At 39.4% G+C, this 24,569-nt stretch overlaps 1 protein-coding gene across 4 annotated transcripts in view; it reads right to left on the reverse strand.

Moving 5' to 3' along the window:
• The window catches only part of SOX5 (SRY-box transcription factor 5), a 641,693-nt gene that overhangs the window by 548,540 nt on the left and 68,584 nt on the right, over positions 1 to 24,569 (reverse strand). For all 4 annotated transcript variants that reach the window (XM_050715320.1, XM_050715327.1, XM_050715319.1 and 1 more), the window contains exon 2: positions 16,093 to 16,313. The gene's annotated coding sequence lies outside the window, so the exon portion shown is untranslated. The remainder of the gene's footprint in view (positions 1 to 16,092; positions 16,314 to 24,569) is intronic.

Genomic DNA, 24,569 nt, shown 5'->3' on the forward strand with positions numbered 1-24,569 from the left:
CAGATCAAGCTCTGCGCCACGGAAGGGCCGGGTGCTTCCGAGAGCTCAGCTCCAGCAGCTCCCACCAACGGGCCAAGGTTACTCAGAGCAGCACAGAACTAGGATCGAGAGGCACGGTGTTCTCGGCAAAAGTATCGGTAGCAGCCCAAAATATTGTGAGAGCTGTAAAAAGTAGTACTATTATGTAACCGCAATATTGAGGGTAATAACATTTTGTTTTTAATGACATTCTTTGTTATTTTAAGACAACAGCTTAGGCACAGGTTACAAGTTTTCTTACAATCACAGTGACAAGCACTGTACCAATTTCTCCCTTTGATCTGTGTTTTGTACTAAATTGCCCAAAGAAAAATTGCGTCTATTAAAAATATCAGTAGTTATGCAAACTACAGTGATACCGACAGAAGACAACCAACAAAGTAATTTTACTCTGGAGAAGAACAGAGGTCACAACTTAATATCTTACCCACACACTCCTCCCCAGGATACTAGATTGTACATAGATATTTGTCTTTATCTACTGCTAAGGTAGTTCTTAGGATACAATAGAATTGGGAAGTACTGATAAATGGATAAATCCTGTGAAGTAATATTTATATTACCTAAATGACTAATTTCAAATAGCCTTGCAGCTACATTTTACTATGACATTTTACAGCATAGTTCATATGAGAATATTCTGTAAGAGCGCTTACACTAATACTCTCTGCTTGCATATATAGGATGAAGTGCCAGCTTCATTGTAATGATTTCAACAGAGTCAAAATCTCATCAATTGCATGTCTGCTTCACTAGTTATCTGGATAAATATGCAGCTATCTACAAATGGCTCATGAACGCAGCTAATAGTAAGTTAACAGGAGAACGTAAACATTAAACATGATATCTTGAATGTAATTGTACAAACAGTTTAATTCCTAGCATTTTTTCCCTCTCTTGATTTGCTGTCTTGGAGAGTATATTTGCTATTTTGGAAAGTATACTTACCTGACTCCAATACTCTCTGCTTAAAGTTAAGGCCCAATTCAAGAAGATCCTTGGATGTTATACCTAAGGGTCTGAATTGCTTCAAATATAATATACATCCATCACAATGAAACAAAGAAGTCCTACACATTATAACAAGATCTATTTCTTTAAAGCTAACCTCAGCAGCAGCAACCTTTTTTGATACTTTTCTGAACAAGAAGTCACGCAAGTAGCACACAGATGTAGTTCAGCTCTTATAATCAGTCTCAATGTGAGTGGTTGGAAAACCAAGTTTATGTTATGCACAAACATATTTTAGACCTATGCACTGGGAACAGTGAAGTGCTTGACATCTGGAGTTAGGCAGTGCTGAATTGCAGCACGCACACATTATGCTCATCTGCATAAATGTCTATTTTCAAAATCACCATGGCTCATAAATGCCCTCAGTTTTTCTGCTAGTTTAAAATCATCACTTCTTTGAACTATTAGAATAAAGCTCAACAGGTAAGTCACATCCAAATCTCAGTTTAGGAAGTAGCATGGTTGCATATTTTCCCCTCTCACTTTTTTTTTTTTAATTGAAAAAAATAAAATAAAAAATAAAACCACCACACAAACAGATCCAATTACCATGATACCTGACCCACCCACATCTCTGAAAGGAGCATCAGGATGGGTCACAGTGGAGATGGATGGTCACTGCGGGGGGTGGGAGAGGAGCTCCTGCAGAAAGCATGGCTAATTCAGTAGGTTGCACTCTTCACGCTGGGTTGCATGGAGTCGGGCAGCGTGCCCACATGGTGCTGTAGGCACCCTGCAGACAGAGGTGTTCAGTTCGGCACAGGAGTCTCAGAGGTCCTAAGGGCTGTGGTCATTAAAACCGCGGCACCTTTTGAAGGAATTGAGTTATTAACCTCGGTGACCCCAGACAAATTTAAACCTGACTAACTGCAGATATCTCTGAGGAATCAAGGCACGTGTTTGTAAATTGCTTGGATATTCACTGTGATGAAAGATGTTACATAAATGACAGTTATTAATATAATAGTGGCAAATGGGTCTGAAGAAAGATTTCAGTACTGATTTAGGCTGTTGTTTCTACCTAACATCAAATATTGGTCAAGGTCTATACGCTGATGTTTTGCAAGAGTCAAATACAATATTCACCTTTTCTAAACCGCAAATCCAAACTGCATTATAAGTTGTTTCTCTGCCCTGAAGAAAACCATGGAGGAAAACCTTCTAACAAAGTTCAAATGAAAATGGTACTAATTCCCTATATAAGAAGCAGGCTGGGATTAAGGTTTTGAGTTTGGACTGTAATATTGTCGTCTACTGAACTGCTGCCAAGAGATCCCCCAGCAACATTGGTAAAGTCATTTTGCCCAAAGCAAAGAAAATGGGACCCCAGGGAATGCATGGTACCCCCACCACTCAGAAAGACACTGTGAAGAAATAAATTAAACTAACATTTACTGAAAGAAAAATGGATAAAAGCAACCTGAAGTACATATCACAAATTAAGTTTCCCGTTTACAGCCTAACTAGGGATCTTGTGACCCTGCATAGCATCCCACAGTAGTACGTGGAGATGCAAAAGGAGAAGCTCCCCATCTGAATTCACTGATCTTTAACAAAGATCATAGCTGTTACACCCTGAAGTTATCAGCTTCATTAAGACTGTTGCTTGGCGAAGTCCAACAACTATATATAAACATACGTACATGAACATATGCAACCACAGACACATAGGCTGACTTCCCTGCAATCCAAAGCACACAGCAATCATTTACAGATTATGAACAGGCATCGCTTCCTCCACCACTACTCAGAGGCAGCCCTCTTCTAAAATAGACTGTAACAGCCCAGCAACAGCACCACTTCACAACAAGAAATGAAGTGGAATTACTCCCAGATTTGAAGTCAGAGAAGATATCAAAAGTAAACAGTACGTAATTACCCAAATGGCAATTTGCCAGAACACAACGCAAATTGCCTGAGCCAGTGGCTCCCAATTCAGAGGTGGAGGCCTTGACAATTGGGGTCACAAGCCTAACCAAAATTAAATCAAGAAAGCTCAGCTCACAACCAGCAGTGTGACTCCTGGGCCCAGCAGCAGGGTCAACAGGGAAAAACTCTGGAAGCTGTTCAATGGTAAAGGTCTGGATCTTTGTGGATTCAAAGCACTTCACATAGCTTGTGAGAAATACAGCAGTAACTGGTTATACATGCAGAGAGTGCATCTTTGTTCGTGCTTCTAATAGAGTAGTTATCCAAAACTACCTGCAGTCTGGCAACAGTTGAAAGATGCACTTTATGGGAAGGTGGGGAGTTCAAAATCAAATAGCGCAAGAGTGATTCTCACTTGTCAAATTGAGAAAGTGAACTCCCAGAAGATTATAGCACTGCTGATACTATTAACCCCTTCAACAGTCATGCTATGTCCCTCAGGTTCCTCCCATGTTAAAAAAAAAAGAAAGAAAGAAAGAAAAACAAAACTAACATAGCTATGCCCAGAGGATCATTTTAAACAACCTGTGCTTAGCCCCCTTCCAGTCACAGAAAGATGGCATGGTGTGTTTTTCTGTTTATTGTATTTCTTAGTAAGCCATGCAAGAAAGAAAGATGCTCTTCGAACAGACGTTCCAGGTGAGCTTAAGCAATTTTGTCAGTCAGAAACAAAATCTTATGCTCCTAAAAGTCAGAGATCCCGAAGAGCAGTCCCAAAATTGTGCATCTATAGTCAAGCTTTAAAGCAGTATTATCAAGGTGTAAGGAAATCTAAGGCATACAGGAGCAGTTCTACAGAAAATTTCATTAAGGATTCAGTAACATTTAGGTGTATCCAGGCCAAATTTAGAGTGAACTAAGGTCAATTTATGGTTTTTGGTGGAAACTATGCAAAACATAGTGGTTTCAGCTGAGTTTCACTTGGGGGTTTGGGTTTTATTCACAGCCTGAATGCTAAGGGAAATTAAAGGGACGTGAAACTATGCAGCGTGAAACTGAAATAAGTTTTGCATGAACACTTAGAAGAAGGAGTCAGTTTCATGAAGTGGGGAGAAGGACAAAAGCCCCGACCAACGAACAGACTTGGGGCTTAAAAAATCACTATACTTACAATGCTAATTCTAATTTTCGCTCTCACTATCCCTGGAGTCATTCCTCATACTTTGTCCAATTCAGATAAATTTGAAGTCGAGAGAAATTACATTTCATTCATGAAGCTTTCCAGAGCTTTAGTTGTAAGGACATTATCCCATATCATCCATAAATATTTTCAATCAGACGTTGAGAATAAAATAACATTTTATTTACTCAGGTTAATTCTACAAATACTTATATGCCTTTACATATCTCTTTCCTTTGAGATGTATCAGTATTATCATCCTTGACTACACATAAAAACAATGCATCACAAATCTATAATAACATCTTCATTTGTTTTGCAGCATGGATTTTTGTCTGGTTAAATGTCTAAATTACTCTCACTTATAGGTTACCCACATATAGACTGAGAGCTGAACCCATCTGAGAATTAGCTTTTAACAGCTGACCTGGTGCCTCAGCAAGTGTTTTGCACAGTCTCCTGGGAAAAAGCATGATGATAAGTGAGCCTGGAATCACAAACCTTATACCAGAAGAGGCCAAGTGTGCTAACACTTCTCACACAGCGAGTTCAACTGCCCTACTGCTGCAACACTGCTCAGTGGCCAAGCGATAGAATTGCATTAAATATTATTTGCAGAGAGAGCCATCTGCCTGCCATTACACAAGAGGGTGAAATCGCCTACTAGTAAGTGAAAAGGGAAAGGGCGACAGAGTTTAAAATGAGAAATATAAAGGGACAGAAGAGAGGAAAGCCAGCAAAAAGTAAAACAAAAATGAATTATTTAAACTTGAATCTCAGCTTACTATTAACACCATGTCCCAAATAATTATAGGGTTTCCCCACTACCCTCACACTAACTGCAACTACATTCTTATAAATTGCTATGCTACATAAAATACTGTGTATTTTAATGTCCCTGTAGTATCTGAGCAATTATATGCATTATAGTTCTGTATTTTCACATCATTGAGGAATGATGGCTTCAATTCACCACCTCTGTGCTGATGACTCCCACATCTCATTCCCAACCAATCTTGTTCTATCTAAACACACATTTCAGCCAGTTTTGCTTCATCTTACAACTGTTAAAACCTTTTTCCGTCTGTTTCTGAAGACTCAACAGCAGTGACTTCAGACATGCTGATGGGACAGCATTTTTTTTTGCACTTGCCTTTAAAAAAGAGACTATAAAATACCTAACAGAATCGCTTGAGAGCTCCAGTTAAAGTTAAGGGCATTAGAAAAGACCATAAAGTTCTATGCTTAGTATGTGGACTCCTCAACAATTGATTTAGAAAAACTCATCACGGGTTTTAACATAAAAACAATGAAATGCCACCCATTCCACATGAAAGATGAAACTGCCAATAAGTTCAGACTGTTACAGACCAACACCATGTTTGCATCTCCTAGCAGTGATGGTCATCAAATGGTATACAACAACTTTAAGAGAACAACAGTAAATTAAAACAAAACACAGCAAAAAATGTAACTACCTGCACAGGTCCTGAAACCTCCTTCTATGCTGCCTTGTACGTTCCCCTCCAGAATCCCCAGGGCACACACCCCCTCAAAGAGCAAACTTGCCACAGGGCAAGCTTTTCTTAATTCCCTATCCCCTCTGGAGGTTCAGTCTCATGTAACTGCTTTCCTTGCTCTCAGTTTTCCCCAGGCTTGCAGAGGTGGGTGGTGGTTTGCTGAAGGACACTGGGAAGAGGTGGAGTTAAAAGCGGTGAGGGTGCAGCCAGTTGTTGAAGTGTATGAAGACAGGGGAACCTGGGGCAGATGTAAAATTAAATTGTGTCTCCTTCCCTCTCTTGCTCTGACCTGTTGTGAGCATGAGGCCCCAGTCAGAGCAGTAACAGCCACTTGGTAGAGGAAATGCAACCTTGATGTAGAGGTTTTAATGCCTTCTGTGGGTGGGATGTCCCAGCACACCATTTGGCTCCTCTCGTGGCCCTGTGCTAGTACTCCAAGGATGTATCACACCCAGTGTGGCAGAGCCAGAAGGTGTTCCTATCTAACTAGTTATCCCATAGGTCTTTCACACCGTGGAACATACTGGCAGTACTAACCAAAACATGCTCAAATTTCGTTTCCTTTCTAAGGAATGCTTATTTTGTTCACTCATCAGCTCTGTGATGCACAGCTTTCTTGAGGAGTTCACCCTGTTCTCAACCTGTAACTGTGAGAGAAGAACAAACAGTAGAGGCTTGGAGGCTTTGTTCACATGGGTATAAAGAGAGAATTTAAGCTTCACACGTCTTATCTAAATGGTCCAAAACTCCTTCTGGAGAGAAGGGAGAAAGAAACCTAAAACTCCCTGGACTTTCACACCAGTTTTCCAGCACTCCCGTCTGTTACACAGACTAGACATTTTGCAGATTTCTTTGAGAACTTCCTGGCAACCACCAGCAATCACCAGGGCAGGATGCATATGTGTTAAACTGAAATCTTAAACAGAATCATCTTTTTGAGCTTCAAATATCCTTTTTTTTTTTTTTCCCATGAATTCTGCAAACTGGTTTAATATTATTTCATTTCACTGCAGCTAGTTCAACCACAACCCTCCTTAGAAGCAATGGTGAAGCAAAGGCTTAGGGTTTGCCAAATGGATAAAAGGATGTTTTACATGGCCCTTCCATGAAGAAATTGAACAGGTCTTTTTTTCTGGATGTCTTGTTATTTCTATTATGGTGAATTTTCTTTCACAGTATGTTGTTGCAACTCAGATCTAAACCCAGCTCCCAACTTTTTTTCAGGTACACCCAGCTAACCAGACAGACTCTTCCTAATTACTAAGTCAAACAACCTGGGGTCCACAAGGTCAATGGCTCAGTTTGTTCCAGAGCCGTTAATCAAGCAAGAATTAATACACTGAGCACAGGAGAAACTGTCAGTTAAGAGTCAATAAAAAGACTTCATCTCCTTGTGAATCCCAAATAGCTTACCAGCTTCCTCTTGGATGGATGGCAGGTACTATGAAACATGTAAGCGTGACCCCACATCACTGTTAATGTGTATGTAGTCAGTTGTTTTTATGTCCAAGGACATTGTAGAATTTCCCAGCTTTCACCAAGCTTTCCCCTTTACAAATGATACTGGTAGCATATGCCTTGGGGGAGTTATGGTGGTGTGAGATATGGACTGGCAGTAACTCGTATCACATAAACGCCCTGCCCTTTCACAGGCACTAACTCACTGCTGCTGCTTTTATTTCTGTATAGAAGGCCAAAAGTAATATGAAATACTTTAGCATTGCAAGATATAGAGGGTTATCAAAGTGCATTTTTGTAAAATTATGCAGCATCATTAATAAACATGTTATTAATTCATGAAACCAATCACCTTAAAAACCCTGATTAATTTATGTTTATTAATCAATAAATGTGTCCTCAGTATGCTGATGTTCACTCCATAATATAAGTAGGTAGATAATGAGGTAATATCACTTACTTTACCTATGAGGTAGGTAAATTTTAGATATAATTACATCCCACTTGTAATAAAGACAGAAAATGAGAAGAGATTAAGCTGTTTGCAGAAAGCCACAGAGGAAGCTGCTGCCTGGTAAGAACTCAGGTGGTAATTCTGTGTCTCTACTGGTTGACCATACTCCTCTACCTTTTTTGGGAGTCACATGTTAAAAAAAAAAAGAAAGATCTGCAAGCGTTAAAACTAAGTATAACTATAAACAGGCTCCAATACAGAGTGGGAAAGCAGTGAACCAAAAAGGGAGAAAGCAAGAATCACCATGAACTCACAGGAAAGAAGACCAAGGAGGCAATACAAAAGACTTTGAGATGGAATAACACACTATAATTACCTGAAATCCAACTGCTAAATCTTGTATTGCTTTCCCGAGTAAATGCTAACAGAAGAAGTCAAAGTCTGGATTGGTGAAGTGACACATCTGTACAGCTGATACAAACTGAAAACTGGGAGCAGTGAAGTCAGTGGGAGTTACCAGTGTTCAGCACCTCCTAGGGGATGCGTACTCTGCAATCAGAAGTGTGACTGCAGCATGTTTAGGCATAACTGTGCAAGCTGGAATTGAGCTACCTCAGTTAACCACAGCAGTCACAGTGCAGTGATACAAGCTTCAGAAAGACTTTATGAGCACATTTTTCCTACAAACAGAACTTCTATGAATATTATGCATTACAGAGAAACTAATACTCACATTGAAACAAGGAAATTCCCATCAGCAGCACAATCTTAAATATTACCTCTAACACCAAGGGACAGAGCAAATGCCACCAGGCCTCTGGCGGATCCAGTAAAATTTACCAGAGGTTCAGCCTCAGAAATGCAGGTGCTGAGTACGCCTCAGTTCTTCTTCAAGGCCAGAAAATGGCCAATAAGTAAACTTTCATAACTAATGAAAATCAAGAACATTATAACAAGCTGTTCAATAATTCTTCGCTATAGGAAAAAAGGATAAAAATGATTTATGTATATTCCCTGTGATCCTGCCATAAAAATCTCAGATAAAATACACAAATCATTATTTTATTAAAAAAAAAGAGGGGACAAAAAGGTAATAATCATAGTTATTTGATCTAATTATTCCTAAAGGAACCCGTAAGAGACTGGGAAACATACAAAAACCACCACTCCTGGTCTGCTACCTGGGGAGAACAAAAAACACTCTAGTAGGAAACATAGGTGAAAAAATAATGAAATTAGCATCTCCAAATTGTTAAAAAAAGGATCTTCAGCCTAAAGAGAATCGACAGCATAGCTTTAAGGATAGATAAATGGCTGCCTCAAGGATCTGTCTTACCTCCTCTTTTTTTTTTAAGTAATACCTTAATTTGCATAGTAATAACCCAATTATTGTAAGATTAGGTGACAGAAATCTCATTATTACTGTTCCTACAAAACAGTCGATATTCCATTCAGTACCTTTTAATGTTACACACCTTAAAACATAATTATTCCAATATATGCTCATTCATCTTTAATGCAATTTCTTCAATAATAGTAAAAAAGACTTCCTGTAATTGTTAGGTTTTTTTTTGGTTGAATATATTAGTGTTAAAACATGATTTTTCTCATTCAGGCTGCTATAGAAACAAGCAAAGCCAACCAACTGCTTAGGGGCACGCTCCCTCCCCTCTTCCCAAGAGGGAGTCCACCAAGAGGCCTAAAGCACATATGTTAAAATATGTTGCAACAACTCTCTCTCTCCATCTCCCCCACTCCCTGCTTCTTCCCACGCTGAGAGCTGGTCATAAGACAAGCTTGCAAACAAAATCAAATATATATTAGCATCAGGCTTCTGAGAGTTATTTGTGTTTAGGGTTTGCTGTTACGGAGAGAGGGGGAAGGGTTGTGGTTTTAGGGCTGAGGGAAGCAGAAATCAGAGCAGGCACACAGAGACACAGGGCTTACCTGCCACAGGCTTTCTCAGTTTCAATTACAAAGATAATAAATGCGGTAAGTGGTCAGTTACCAGATTAAGAGCAGAAAGGAAGTGGGGGAAGAAGATAGGACTGGCTCCAGCAGGAGAACACAGCACCACACGTTACGCTTCAAAAGGATGTCATAAACTGTTTAGAGAGGGGAAATAGCAGCTACTCTTTTGCCAATGTCACTTATCTCAGTGTATGCAAGGTGAGGCTACGAGCCGTGTTACAGGCAAGATTTCTGTACCTCTGCTTCAAACCCAAGAGAGGCTGGAAGCAACAGAGAGCTGTCGCCTCCGGGTGTGTGGCTGGAGCCTGTAGGAAATCAGCTGGTGCTCCAGCCCAGCGCTCAGCAGCCAGTGCATTTCCCAGCCCCTACGGAGGCCTGGCAAGAGAGGGCTGCACACAGCAACTCTGCTAGTGGAGGGAGTCCCACTTCTGACCTTACCCGGGCGTGCAGGGGGCACTGTGGGAAAAGCTGGTGGAAGCTGATCCTCGCATAACCACACGTGTTCAGTTTGCTGCTTTTTGGAGTACCGCTAACCCCATCATCACTAAAAGCAGCAAATACAAGATATTTCACATGGGTTATCTGCTGTTTAATTCTTATGAAAGCCTTCTGTCAAAGTGGCATGAAGGAGAAGTAATTTGGCCAAGTTCTGATTTCTGAAGTCCCATACAATCGCTGAGCTATTGTAAAAGGAGAATTTGTGTGTAGCTGGAAACCATCACTAGGTAGAAGAGTTCCAGGACTTTTGTAGGGCTGGAAATGCGGTCTGCTGATAGTGGGGTCTAGGCACCCGCCTCCCAGCCCCAATCACTACAGGGCTAAATGCAAGTGAGAAGTGCTGGGCTGCCTCTGCACCCTGTGCTGGATTTTGCAGAAGGGGAAAATATCACATGCCAGCACATGCATCTGAAGGGGAAATGAGCATCCCTGGCGCTGCCCGCATGCCTGCATGGAAGACAAGCTCCAGTGCAGAATGTTTGAACCTTTTTTCTGAAGATTTTGACCACTTGCCTAATAGTTCTGTTTTTGAAAAGTTTCCAATTATACCACATTCCACAGAAAGCAAATTAAAACGACTGTTTTCAGAAAAAAAAAAGCAGCAAATATGCTAATGATTTTTCCTTACATTCTTATCATCTCATTTCATGCATTTAAACAGAAAACCTTGTGAATTTTGCTATGAAAATTATCAACAAAGAAGAAACAGCCTTCCATCTTACACCAAAACTTGGAGGGCTGAGCTTATACCATCCTGACCCAATCTGACTGAAATTGAAAACTTTTCCTCTTCCATTAATAGCTTTTCCAATTCAGCAGTTCAAAGCTGCAATCCCTCACAGCCTGTGCAAGGATTTGGGATCATTTTATAAATCTGTGTGGCAAACGAACATGAAAGAGAAACTCTCCTTATGGCTGAGAACTATCCTTTCAGGGGAAAAATGTTATTAGCTTTTTAGAGAGCATTTGCAAGGGTAATTTGCACTACAGCATCTCTTTTTATTGGCCTTGCAAGCAAGTGTTGAAACAATTTGTCTTATCATATGTGTTCACTTTGAATAGGGACCTCAAGTGAAATGCTGCTCTTGAAATAGGGAACGATGGGTTCAAAAACCAAAACTAAAAAAGGTTTATAGTATGGCAATAATTTATTTCAACAAAGAAATATTGAAAGTGAAGGAGGAAAGGAAAAAAGAAAGATAAATGAAAAAGGAAAGGAAAAGCTTCTGATTAAGTCCGTCATAACTTAAGGCAGCTATGCCAAAGCTCCCAGTTTGGTCCAACAATTTCACAGGTATTATAACAGGAGGGTAAATCACTACTCCTGGGTGTCATTTGTATTTCATTACTTCTTAAGAGTCTTCAGCCAAAACCAGATCTCTACCATGTAAGACTCTGCACAAACAATAAAGAAACACCACCACCCACAGACAACTCACAACGTATAGCTGTAAATCAGGATTATCATCACCTGTAAGGGCCAGCAGCACAGGATGGAGGGTTTGATTTAAGGAGCACAGAGGTCAGTGGAAATCTTTCCATTCTTTCAGTGTGCTTTGACTCATGGAAGAAGCAAAGCCCCAGACCATGCCTGAAAAAAATAAACTGTTCTCTTCCACTGAAGCCTCCAAGTCATCCCACCTTTCTCTGCGGGACAGTTCTTTTGACACAGATGACTCTGAGCAAAGGGAACTGATCTCTTTTATGCCATGGCAGAACAGAATGCAGACTGGGGATCTCTAATTCTGACAGTGGCACTCCACTCTGCCAGGGTAAACAAATAACTTCCATTCTAAGGGAGGAAAAAGCTATTCTGTAGATGACTGGGACACAACACCACATTTGCAGTGAAGTTACATATCATTTGAAGTGGAAAACCAGTGAAAGCTTTCTTCCAAATAAAACCAGTAACAAAAAAGGCTATGAAGTGTAACAAGAAATAATAAAATCAAAGGTCACAAGTTACATATGTTTCTAGTGCTGATTCTTCCCTCCAGCAAAAATTCAATTTACAGATGACAGCCCTGCAAGGCAGTTTGCTAGTGTAGATCTCTTCCCCTTCTACTGGAGTTCAAGGGATTCCCAATGGGTATAGGAGTCTGCTCCTCACAGCCTAAAATGATTTACTTGCTCAGCCGCTGCAACTCTTCCGTCTCCTATCTCTGCTGCGTTTGCTGGACTAAGCAGAATCTACCCATCAATAGTACTTACTCCAACTTCTTCAGTTAAATGCATTTTAACTGAAAATGCTTTTAATGGCAACAGGCTACTTTCACTAACAAAACTGCACAAGTCTGGAATACCTGAGTTGAAGGATACAGAAAAAGTCATCCCCCAAACACCCCACAGGCCAGCAAGATGGATGTTCACCCAAGCTGTGAGTTCAAACCCATGCTTCAAATCAGAGCCCTGAACTGAAATTCCACAAGTCTGAAGGGAGTACCTTAACCTCAGGGCTATGAACTACTCTGGAGCGCTGTCTTTCTCTCAAGGTTAGAGTTGACTTCTGGGAGGACAGACTTTTTTTTTTAAGTGAAAATTTCTGAAAGCTTCCCTTTTCATTCTGAATCAGAAAAAGACAAGAACAGAGGGCTGGTTTTGAAAGGTTATTGAAAAATACTATGGGCCAGCACTTCAACTTTCACAAATCAATGCGCTGGCATTTAAATCAGGGTAACCCTCTTGACTTGACTAGCTTTCAGCTTGACCCAACAGAAACAGAAATGATGTAAGCTTTTTATGTTCAATGAAAACTAAGAAGTGAATCTGATGAACAGAAGAGAACAATTTATTTCTCCAAAATCCTTGCTCTACTTAAGAAAAAGGCAGAAAGTATATTCCTTGTAAAAAAACACACATTCAATTCTTTAAAACATTTGTCCATGCAAAGCTATGGGCACAAGTCCCATATCCTTTGCTAAATTTTCACTGATTCATAAGAGATTTCTGTGATAGCTTTCCCACAACTACGAGGACATTTTACTGCATGAATACTGCATATATTAAAACAAGCCAAAGTCTCCTTCACTTGATCATGACAGAATTGCCACTTATCGACTCACAGTCATAAGGTAAGCCTATTTGGCCTACTCTCATCAGCTTGGAAGGCAATGTATTTTATAATAAGACTGTCATCCATATTAACTTCAGAGGTAGAACTTGTCTCTTTTGAATTGTGCCATATAGAAAAAAATACTGAAATAAACCAGAACCTGCACAAGTATCAGTACAGAAAAGGAAGACTGACTCAGTAAAATAAATAACCAAACCAATCTCAAATCACAGACTGTACACAATTCTCGGTGATGCTTTGGTCAGAACTATGCACCATCATAAACTGTACAAAGCAATTCCTGACAACTTTCAGCAGCAATATAACCCCAAAACTTACTTCCGATTCATGTAACAAGTCAAAACAAAGCATTGAAGCACATGACTACATTTTTAACCAAGCCTGGGATATGCTAAGGTACGTGCACAAACTATTTCTTTCCTTCTATCATGGGTATAATCAAGACTTGATATTTGGCTGCTCTGCAGTGCTCTGTCATGTTTCCAAATGAAGATGCAGTTTATGATGTAGATGTTGCTACCACACACGTGAGCCCATCTGCTTGCTGCCAATGTAACATACTTTTAAAATATTGCATAAGTACTTAATTGCAACATAAATAGGCCCATATTCAGCAAGAGCCTAGCTTTAAACATCTGAATAAGAGCTCAACAGCTCACTAAAGTCCTTAAAGGTAGCCAGGTGTTTAAGTACTAAGTTGAATCAGGGCCAAAGTCAGAATAAGTGTTGACATGCTATAATATAAAGGTTTAGTATCAAATGAATAATAAGGCCAATACAAAGCTCATTTGGCTGAATTTCGCTGTCATTAAGCTACACACAAACATAGTTCCTGGAGACATGTGATCTAACAGAACTCTAAGGTCAAGTAGAATGATCGCTCCCATCTATGTCAATGTGAAAACAAAATTATTGGTTTGTGAATACAAAAGTTCACTCAAGTGTAAAATTGTTTGAGATAGATTTGTCCACACACATAACAGGAACTTAAATCTTTATCTAGAAATCTGAATAAAATAAAGCTACCTATGACCCTGACAGATCTGTGATAAGAAGTATACAAGAATTCACAAAATCCTATTTAACACTTCATTTAAAACTGCAGATGACTTGATAACGATCTTTCTACTGTATCTCCCTTTTCAGAGGACTTGATTACAAGGAAGAAAAATCCTTCTTCTTTAAATGTTTCAAAGAAAACTGAATGCTGATAGAGGAACATGAGCTCTGACTTTTTTGAATGTCCATGGCATTTGTGAGATGTGTTTAATATTAACACTCTTTACATTTAACTGCTGACATGTGGCAAGAATACTAGAAATGTAGGTCTGCATCATACAAAGACCAAGTTTTGATGCGACATATATTCTTACCAGTGTGTTGCTTATGGTAGGGTCTGGGGAGTCTGCCATCACATAATGTGTCACTTTATATAAAATAAAGTCTGGGAATTATTGAAGTCATTGTCATTTCATATCACAAAAATATCAATGTTAAATGTGCCTTTAAAACATTTATCAGTCACGTGTGTCAAGAAGCAAGAGATGAGGAATATTTCATGTGAGTAAAATGCAGACAAGTTAACTTGACAAGAACATGTATTCACTTAAGGATGGGATATGTCCCTCTTGGCATGGACATCATACTGTGCAGAATCTCCAAGAATTTAATTAGAGCTTGTAATATAGTAATTAACTACTGTATATTGAAACCTCTTTTTTTTTTTTTCCCAGTACTGCATATGGAAATGATCATGATGGAAAAAAAAGAATGGCACTAGAAAACAAAAGCTACTGTAAATCTACAGGCATTATAAAGTGCATGGTGGGCTTTGTCATCTCTCTGTCCTACCACTGACCTCACCTTGCACCTGACTACTTATGGCACCTTCTCTGAATAACATAAATCATGCATTAAATATTATTTATTTTTGATAGCTCTCCAAAAATAATTCCACCTCCTTAAACAAAAGATCATAGTTGCTTCACGAAGTCAATAGGGTACATTCTCCCAGTCTTTAAATAGGTATTCTCCACAACTTGTTAACCATAAGTATTATTGTTTTTATGCAGAAAATAAAAATTCATTCCAAACCTTGGACCATACATAAAATCAGACACTTGGAGTCATTGAAAATGCTTCCTTTTATAATATACATCACTTAGAACTTTGTTTGGGGGCTTCTACAAGTAGCAGTTGTTTTAGTCTTCCACAAATAGCATTATAAAGTATATAGAGTATTGAGATTTACTAAGTAATCCAAACCAAGTCAGGAAGTGGGAGTGGGCCTAAGCGGTGTTCCCACCTCCACCATCTATTCTCACGCTGAAAGCAGACCAAGTACAATAAAAAGGGAGAAGCTGTTCAGCCACATGTGGCATATGCTCCCACAGGCATGTTTCCTGATGCAGGAGAGAGGACAGGGCAGATCTGACAAGGTGATAGGCTTATCTCCCCTGTGAATCTACATTTGAACTCTGAATCTTGGAGATCTGTAGGTTCAGCTCTGATCCCCCAATCAACTAGCAAATCCTGAACGTAATCTTTTACTAAGAACTCTTCAAAATTTCATGTTTATAAAAATGATATCGGGATTCAATGGACACGGAATAAAAACATACACATATATTATTTCAGCTTGATCTTTGTTTGGGTGGGTGATCTTAACCACTTTTGTTGCCATTTCTCCACCCATAAAATAGCAATAATAGTAACTTACCTCTTTGATAAAGTACTTTGAAATCTGTGAATAAAAAGCACTATGTAAAAGCTGAATTTCATAATTAGGTGTTATTATAGTCTAAGTAGTATTTGGCAAAAAATAAAGAGAATATAAAAGCATCCAAGCTCTGATTTATTGTTACTTAATTCCTGGGGGTAGTCTTTCAGACTATCTTCGCCTTCTTCACTCAGCTGTAGTAAGCTTAAACCCAGCATTAGAGAAAATGAATGCTAATATGCTCAGGACAAAGGCACCTCCCAAGCATTTGCAGACATGATGGTGAGACAAACTTACCACAGCTTCATGGTTTACTATGTGCCAACTGAGCCGTAACTTCCTGTGGGGATGCTCTCAGGCTGTTGCAACTGCCTTGGAAAATCTTTACACTGTGGTAACTCGATCACTTGGAAAAAGTAGCTTTTGCCCCAGTTTCCAACGCCAGAATTGTCATTGATTGTAGAGACTTAATTCACAGTTGTTCTTCTGGGATGGACGCACTTCAGCTTCTACTTGTCCTTTGAAATAGAGTCAGGACAGACTTTTGTTGGTAGGTGAAGAGTTAAAACCAAAATGCCCACCCCATGTCCCCATGCTGCTTCCTAGGACTCTCTGGACATTTGCCTGAGACTTGGACGCTCACTCCCACCCCACAGCCATTGCGAGGTCTCCTCAAGGTCTGCAGGGCGGTTCAGGCCCCTGCGCTCCCCCCAACAGCTCTTCCTACCATCAAGGAAGGAAGGAGAAAAGCCATCAGGGACATGTCAGCTGGAGCAGACATATGCAGACATCTGGCCCCACCCTGACCAGCAAATAGGGGCCAGGGTTGCTCTTTGGTTAGTGGCCATGTGGCTAAATGCTCCTTCCTGCCCCTGAACAGGGCATACTCGCCAGGAGCAGTGCCTGGCCTGCCTGCAGTAACTGCCAAACCACTTCTAAGCCTTGTTGGTATAAAGACTGTTGAGCCTAGGCCAAAACTATGCCACTGACTGCTCCAACAGTGTGCAGAGAAAGTAGCATGTGGGGGCCTGACTGGGTGGCTGTGGCACAGCTCTGGGGGGTGCAGGGCCCTCCATGCCAGCTGCTGGGCCATGGTGGCTTCGGAACATGCACATGAAGAAAGCTGAGGGTGTTTGGAAGGACCTGCTACTAATGTCACCTCACCCCCATCTCACACGTCAAACCTCATCTCAGATCACCGGGGGGGGAGGCCTCACTCTTACAACCTTGTCCTTCCAAAATTCCAATTGCTTGATCTCTTGGTGACTTGGTTCCACCTCCCTATCTTCCTCTTTAAGTGCAGTAAATGACATTTATTGAGTCCAGCAAAGGGCCCCGCAGCCTACAGACCAGAAGCATTTCAGTGCAAGACCTGGGAAGGGGCAGCATGTATAGAGGGCTCTGGAGAAACCTCTTCTCTGCACGCTATCAGCTGGCCACCCCTCATCAGAAGGTATCACCTAAACCCTGCCTTTGAGACTTCCCTGTCCACTCCTTTGGTCCTCTGGAGGACAACAAGGACATCCCATCCTCAGAGATTAATGTTTCAGGTAACTTGGCTGACTTGGGTCACAACTCTCCCAGGTCTGTGTTGTAATCCTTCAGCTAATGCAATGGCACAATGGCCTTCCCACCCCCAACATAATCCAACTTTCTTCCACCTCAGAAGAAAAAAAAAAAAAGAAAAAGGAAAAAAAAAGCCCCCCCTCTAATACTGGGAAAAAAAATAGATTGTACAAGAAGGTAATTTATTTCTGATGTTTCCCTCAAGGATCACAACCACAGCCGCTCCCTCTCCTTCACATCAAAAGATAATCCTCCCACCTCCTCCATGTACACATTCAAGTTCTCCAGACTCTTCCTCATTACATAAGGAACATGCATAATCCTTCTCCTCCCCCAGAACATCTCAAGGAACACAATCCTCCTCCTCCCCCTCAGTTGCATGAAGTTTAATCCCAACACTGCTAACACTACTGGCTCAATAGCCATCAGCACAGTGAGAAGAAAAGAAACAAAGCACAAACTCTGAACTGGCTTAAACTATATCCTCATATGTGTGATGACTTGTTTTCTACTCAGCCTTCATATTCTGCTTCACACCTGCAATTAAAAATGACTTTTCTGTATGAATTCTGTCTTTTTCTTTTTTTCTTTTTGTATTTAGTGAGGGATGAGAGAAAAACTGGGTGTTGTTCTTTTATTAGTGAATACAGGATTTTGTTTTGTTTTGTCAGTGGCATTTTATGGCCGTATTTTACAGACAAGTTCATGGTAAGTTCAGAGGAAAGAAATTTTCAAAGAAAATCTAGCACAAAGCACTGTGGGGAATGATATGGAAAGATGACAAAATGATGATAAACAATGAAAAAAAGAAATAATTAACTGGGTTGAAACACTGCATCAGTATTTATCACATTGTTAACTTTTCTTAGGAAAAATGCTTTATTGTCTGCAGTTTCAGAAAGAGATCTTAACCCAGGCTATGAAGCAGAATGCTGCATATATAATGGCTTTGAAACATAATTTTACATATATATAGAAAAAAAAAAGAAAATGGCAAGTATGTCTCTATGAGATAAGACTTTCAGAACAAAATATAATACATGGAAATCCTTTCTTGAAGTGCTTTGTGGTCTCAAGGAGGTAGGAAACTTGAAACAGTAGAATTAGAGTAAACACAAGTCTAAACAAGGTGTGAAAAATTGGGGCACAGGCAGAAACAAAAACTCTGAAGAAAGCAGCTAAGAGAAGTGAGGGAATGGCTTACTTGAGAGTGAGAGAGAAGTTACGTGGACATGGCTAATCGATTTCCAGTTACTTTAATAACTCAGTTGCAAATAAATAAAGAATGTCTATGCCCATCATTTAGAAAGGGTAGCAAGAAAATTAAGAGTAAGTGGAGAGCTGGGCACTAAGAACTCCTAGATCTAATTCCAGTCTGCATATGTCAAACTGGTTAAGACATACCATCTCTTAGACCAATTCCCTTCATGCCTAAATGGGTGATAATATTTTATTATTTTGTGCTATCAAGATGAATTAACTAAATTATATTAATTAAGGCTACCTCACTGTCCTCCTACAAATCTTCTGGTGAGGCTCCTTCCTTGCCTTGATGTCTACAAAGGATATATTGACTGCTGGGCAGCTGGTGCACTAAGATATTTGCCTATTTTAGATATGTCTACATTAGCAAGCAATTTGGTGCAACAGAGGTAGAAAAGTAGATCGTAGCAGTTGATGTTAGGGTGTCTATATCTGCATTATCTGTGGCTCAGGGATTAGATTCATCCCTTTCACCTGCACTAAATGTCCTCACCATGCCTACAGTTTAAATTAGTTTCAAGGGACCAACTGCTGGTTTAGACCCCTATATTTCCATCAGCGCCTAGAGCACCTTGGGTATGTTTCTGGAAAAGAGCTTCCACTTTATTTTCCTCCAGCAGAATCTAGTTCAACACAAACCAAAACCCTTCTTCAAATCATGCTGACAGGATAAGTAAAGACAACGAGGGAGATTTTCTTCAAAACCATACCACTGCTCCAGATTAAAATGCTAATATGTGAGCAACTAATGCTGACTAATAGTGTATCTACTTTTTTTCTCTTGCATTTGCTGTATCTCCTTATCTATATCCTGTTTTTTTGTTGGTGGTGGCTTTTGTTTGTTTGTTTTTGGTTGTTTTTTTTTTTCCTAATCTTCAAGATATGTTCAAATTCCATACCATGTAAGGTTTCATTGGTGAAGTCACTCTATGAAGACTGCTTCCAGCTGCAGTTTACAAGGATTCACAAGCAGCTGTAATGGCACAACTTAAAGTACAAATGATCAGGGTGCAAAAGGCAGAAAGAAACTTCTGGTGCTAGCCATTTTAAACCACTTTTGCCAATTCAGTGTGGACTGGCCTAGGGCAGTAAATGTTTTGGACAGTACTTAACGCAATCAGGTCTTACTCCGTTATGTGGTTCCTGTCATAGCATCTTTACTCAAATGTCAATACCATATTGAAAAATCACTTTGTTCAGAGTCTGTATTGTAAAAATAATTTTCTCAATAATAATGTATTTAAATATTAGTGGTAATGATTTGTCTTATTTATGCCAGTACATTTTATCTCCCAACTTATTATCCACATGAGAGGACATTTACCTGCCAATATAAACTCTGTTGTAGAGTTTAACCTATCTGTCAAAGGAACTGATAGCGTTTAGAATTGTTTCAACTATACTCAGCTGTGTTCTATTTTGAATGTGAAACAATTACTTGGAAGTGACTGTAGAAGACATTTGTTGAAAGTGTTTAGTAAGTACAGAAAAAGGATAACATCTTGATACAGGCCAAACAATACTGGAAGTAGGAAGACTTCAACTTTGTTGTTACTGTGTTTTTTTTTACTGCAAGAGGTGGAGACTTCTTTTCTTCATGTAAAAAATCACTCAGAAATCAACAATAATGAGGAGTTTGTTCACAAAAGTAACTTCGAGCACCAGGAAAGTCAATCTTCTTCGGTTACTTATAACCAGCGAAGAGTAAAAAGCTTATTCAAGAAATAATTCAGAGCACCTAAACTAAAAATTATGTCTGAATCACGCTCTACCCACGTCCTTCCCTACTAAGAAAGAAACAGATGAAGACAGCCTTAAACTGGCCTTTCTGAATAACCCCTCATTGTAAAGTGTTCCCCTATACATAAACTCTTTAACCAGAAGATTTAAAATACATTGTTTTATTTTGAACTCTGAGTGCCAGATCTCACTGAAATATTCTCAAATTTTAACATTTCAATTGGACTTGCCATTAAAAATTTTTCAGTAACTCTTCAAAGTAGAAACATTTCAGCTTTGAGAGGTATCGATTTGGATCCAATTGTAGAATAATGTTTTAATTTATCAATATTCTTGTGGACTCCTTCTACTGATGCTCACTTAAGGTCTGCATATATCGAGTATGCCTTCACACTTATCAGGACAAAAAAGATGAGTGGCTCTGTACGAATAAGGATAAGGTCTTGCTCACTCAGCATGCATACTGATAAGCAGGCAGCAATACTATGCCTCTAACTCTTTGAAATATTAGAGGATTTTTTGTTTTGGATTTTGTATGAAGTTGTTGTTGTAAATAACAATAAATAATATGTAAAGTAGATATTAAGTTACCCACTACTAAGCCCCTAAGGATCCAAAAAGTCTTAAAAAGCAGAAGAAATTAAAAAGTAAATAAGTCTTTTACTTTCATGTTTCTTATCATCATTGTCTTTCTGCTTCTAAAATCAACACAACTTTGCTCATCATTTCTTGGGTTCTCAGAATGAAGTATTTGCAGAGACCAAATCCCTGTGTGACCCAGAAACATCACTACTTTCCAAAAATATAATGACATGGTAACCTATTAATGCAAACCTGATGCTTTGCGTCCTTTTCACTAAATCACACCAAAACATTCAATTGTGACAATCTCATTGAACATATTGCCAAACTTCCTTTATTAGAGACATTCACAAGAATAACACTTTCAAGTAATTAAGTACTAAATAATCATCTCACTATCACCATGTTCCTTTATTATTATTTTTTAATCTGCATGTTTGCACAGCTTAAAATACTTATTGGTTCTTCAGGGCATGCTTTTCCAACCTTTATTCACCTTAAGGAATACAGGGTCCAGCTGACTTCTATGTCATCTGTAAGACTCTCAGAACAATGCAGTTTTGCTAAATGTGAGTAAGAACTGAAAAATCTTGCCTTAGGTGTCCAGCTTTGTACTTCTCCCACAATGTATAAAACTTTCCCTCCTTTGAATTAATGTCAGAGCTCAGCTTTTAATGCATGGCCTTGGCTTGATTTATGAGTACATTTAAGGAATGTGAGGTCACTCAAGCTAGCAAACCAGCTGGCTTCTATGCAACAGAGCAAAACAAAAACTTTAGACAAAAATACTCACTGTATTTGCTTCACAGAATGTATAAAATAATCTTTTACATTTTATTTTAAAACCCTTAAATAAAGCTATATTGTCATTTTCTAGAATGCAGAAATGCCGACCTACTTTAGAGTAAGCGGCAGCCATTGATGCACCAAAGGAAATGCTTTTTTATTTGTTAGGTTGGTTTTTTACAGTTGTTTCCTCACATAGCAGTACCGATAGTTGTGGTTACCTAATTCTTATCAGTTTGAATTGGACATCTAAGGGAAAGAGACTCCCTTTAAATTAAAACCAAATAAAACTTTCTCAATTATCTGATGTAATCTGCCATTTGGAATGGAGGGCAAAGTCTTCCAAAAACCTAGTATAATATACAATTTATTTAATGCTACTGGCAGCAAGGCTTTAGTTAGGTGAATGTTGCATGGAGACTGAAGAGACATACATGAAGTACACAAACTCCAACACATCATTTTACAAGCAGTTTGGGAAAAATCAGGGTTAATCTAAAAAGACCATGTGGCAGACTAGAGGAGGTCAGTATTTATGAGCTCCTTCTGCACTCAGTGAAGAAAAAGAGACATAGCATGAAGAGAACATCAGTTTTCCACATTCTACAATTTACAGATACTTGAAGTATTCCAGTGAAGCGCAGAAACCTTCCAGCAATTTGCCTTAGTTTTCGCAATACCCTCCTAAAACAACGGTCAGAGGCTGCCACTTTCCTGATAAATCAGCCATATTTGGTCAGCCACTCTGGAGCTATATATCGCAATTCAGTGAGACAGTAGGGGAGGTCTAGATAACTGTCTCCAGGGAAAAAGTACTGAAAAGATATATAAACATTTACACAGGCCTAACGTTGTCAAATATTGTGATTTTATCATGAGATTCATCATTGGCATTCTCTTAAAGTTCTGCTCTACTTACTGAGGAGGATGAGCTCCAATTTAACAAAGGAATTGAGCTACTAGCTCTTATGCTTAAAAAAAAAACAACACCCTACTCTTGAAAGTGTGAACCCTGACAACTCAACAGCAAGAAAAATATAGTGGTTTTTGTTTTTTTTTTTAATCTTAAGATTTATAAATCATTTTGTGGCCTGTTTCAACTGGTAATATTCACACAGATGGGTTAAATGTCATTTTGCACTCTGAATTAACTTCCCTAAAATCTGTTCTTAAAGCCTTGTCACTCACCTGAGTAATCCTACCGGTTTTAAATGGGCCTCCATAAGTGACCAGACTAGTCTACTTCTGCATGCTGCCGAGCATTACGTAGGAGGTGCTGATACTCCCACATCCCTTTAAAAAGAAGATTAGGCACTAAGATAAGTGAAAACTTCTGTTCAAATTGGCTCAAATCCTTCTCCTATTTAAATTGGTGGCAGAACTCCCACTTACTTCAAAGGTCCAGGAGAGACACACTGTATTAATTAGGACAGTACAAAAACTCTCATTACAAAACCGAAGCATGTGATGCTCACCTGATTTAAAACAAAACCAAAAAACACAGTCTTGAATTTGCATCTTTGTGAACACTGGGTGCTACACAGCTTGATGTGGAAGCCCCAGGGGAATTTGGAGGTTGACCCAAAAATAGGCAAGAATGAGACACTTCTATTCATTCCTTGTTTGCTGTAAGCTTGAAAACAGGACCCTTTTACAGCATGCCTAAATTTGTTGGAATTCGAGTAAATCAGAATAAAACTTGACCAAACAATAGGTTGTGCTTGCGACAGCTCTACTTCCATTGGAAAGTATGAGGGCTTTTTTATTTTAAATCAGCTTTAGCCTTTGCCCCCCTCTCTGTTTTTCAGTGTACTTCAACAGCAGCTTCTCCAGCGCTAAAGGCAAAGTGCCACTTTAGCACTATGCTAGATATACATCAGTGCCACCACATTGTGCTCCTCTCATGCAAAGCCCCAACGTAGGGCACCTACACTCCTTTAAATTTACCCTCCTGGCTCATCCATGCTCCCTGCTAGAAGATGGTTACAACACGCTGGCTTGTCTGAAAATACCGTCCCTGCTACATGAATTAAACCTGGAAACTGCACATCGCGTCACGGCAGTAATTCCAGCTCCATCCTGATGGCACAGGGGCTAAGCCCCAGCTTCAACTCACCAGACCAGTTGGCAGTACATTTGCTCCAAAGCAAATTCAGCCTTTCTTTTAAAGTGTGTGTGTGCGTGTGTGTATGTGTGTGTGTGTGTTGGGGGGCGGGGGGCGGCATGGAGGCTAATGTCAGACTGAATATTTTTAATATTTATAATGAATAAAATTATATGCTTGGAATGCAACCTTCAGCATAACAGCATTAAAAACTAAATTTTTGTTTGGATTATATTCATGGTAATAACAAGTAATGTAGGGTGGTTTTTTTTTGTGACATAGGTTAAAAAGTCTGTAACCTCTAATTTGACAGGAACTCTATTATCACTCTCCGGAAAATTAGACAAGATAGAATATTAAGACATCCAAAAACTGACACAAACAGAAAACTAGGTCTCTCACTTGCTCTTCTTTCTTTAAACAAGGAAGATGATTATATGCTGTTTGACATTCCATTTTCAGGGCAACTAAAGAGATGCTGGGAGTCACACTTCATTTATTCTTCCAAATGCCACCACTGAAAAAAAATGTGTTGGTATTTGAAGGCACCATACTCCCACAAACAGCGGCCAGAATTAACCTTGTCTTCCTGATGGTTTCATTTGTGAAGTCCCTCAGTTTAGTTTCTCAAGACAAAATTAAAAATACCCTCGTGGCTGAGTGTAAGCACTCAAAGCACACACACTACATGGTGGGCCGAAACTCCCCAGGGTGTAGCCTTACTGAACTCATT

Source organism: Cygnus atratus, chromosome 1 (genome assembly GCF_013377495.2).
Source record: "Cygnus atratus isolate AKBS03 ecotype Queensland, Australia chromosome 1, CAtr_DNAZoo_HiC_assembly, whole genome shotgun sequence".
Classification (NCBI taxonomy): Eukaryota; Metazoa; Chordata; class Aves; order Anseriformes; family Anatidae; genus Cygnus; species Cygnus atratus.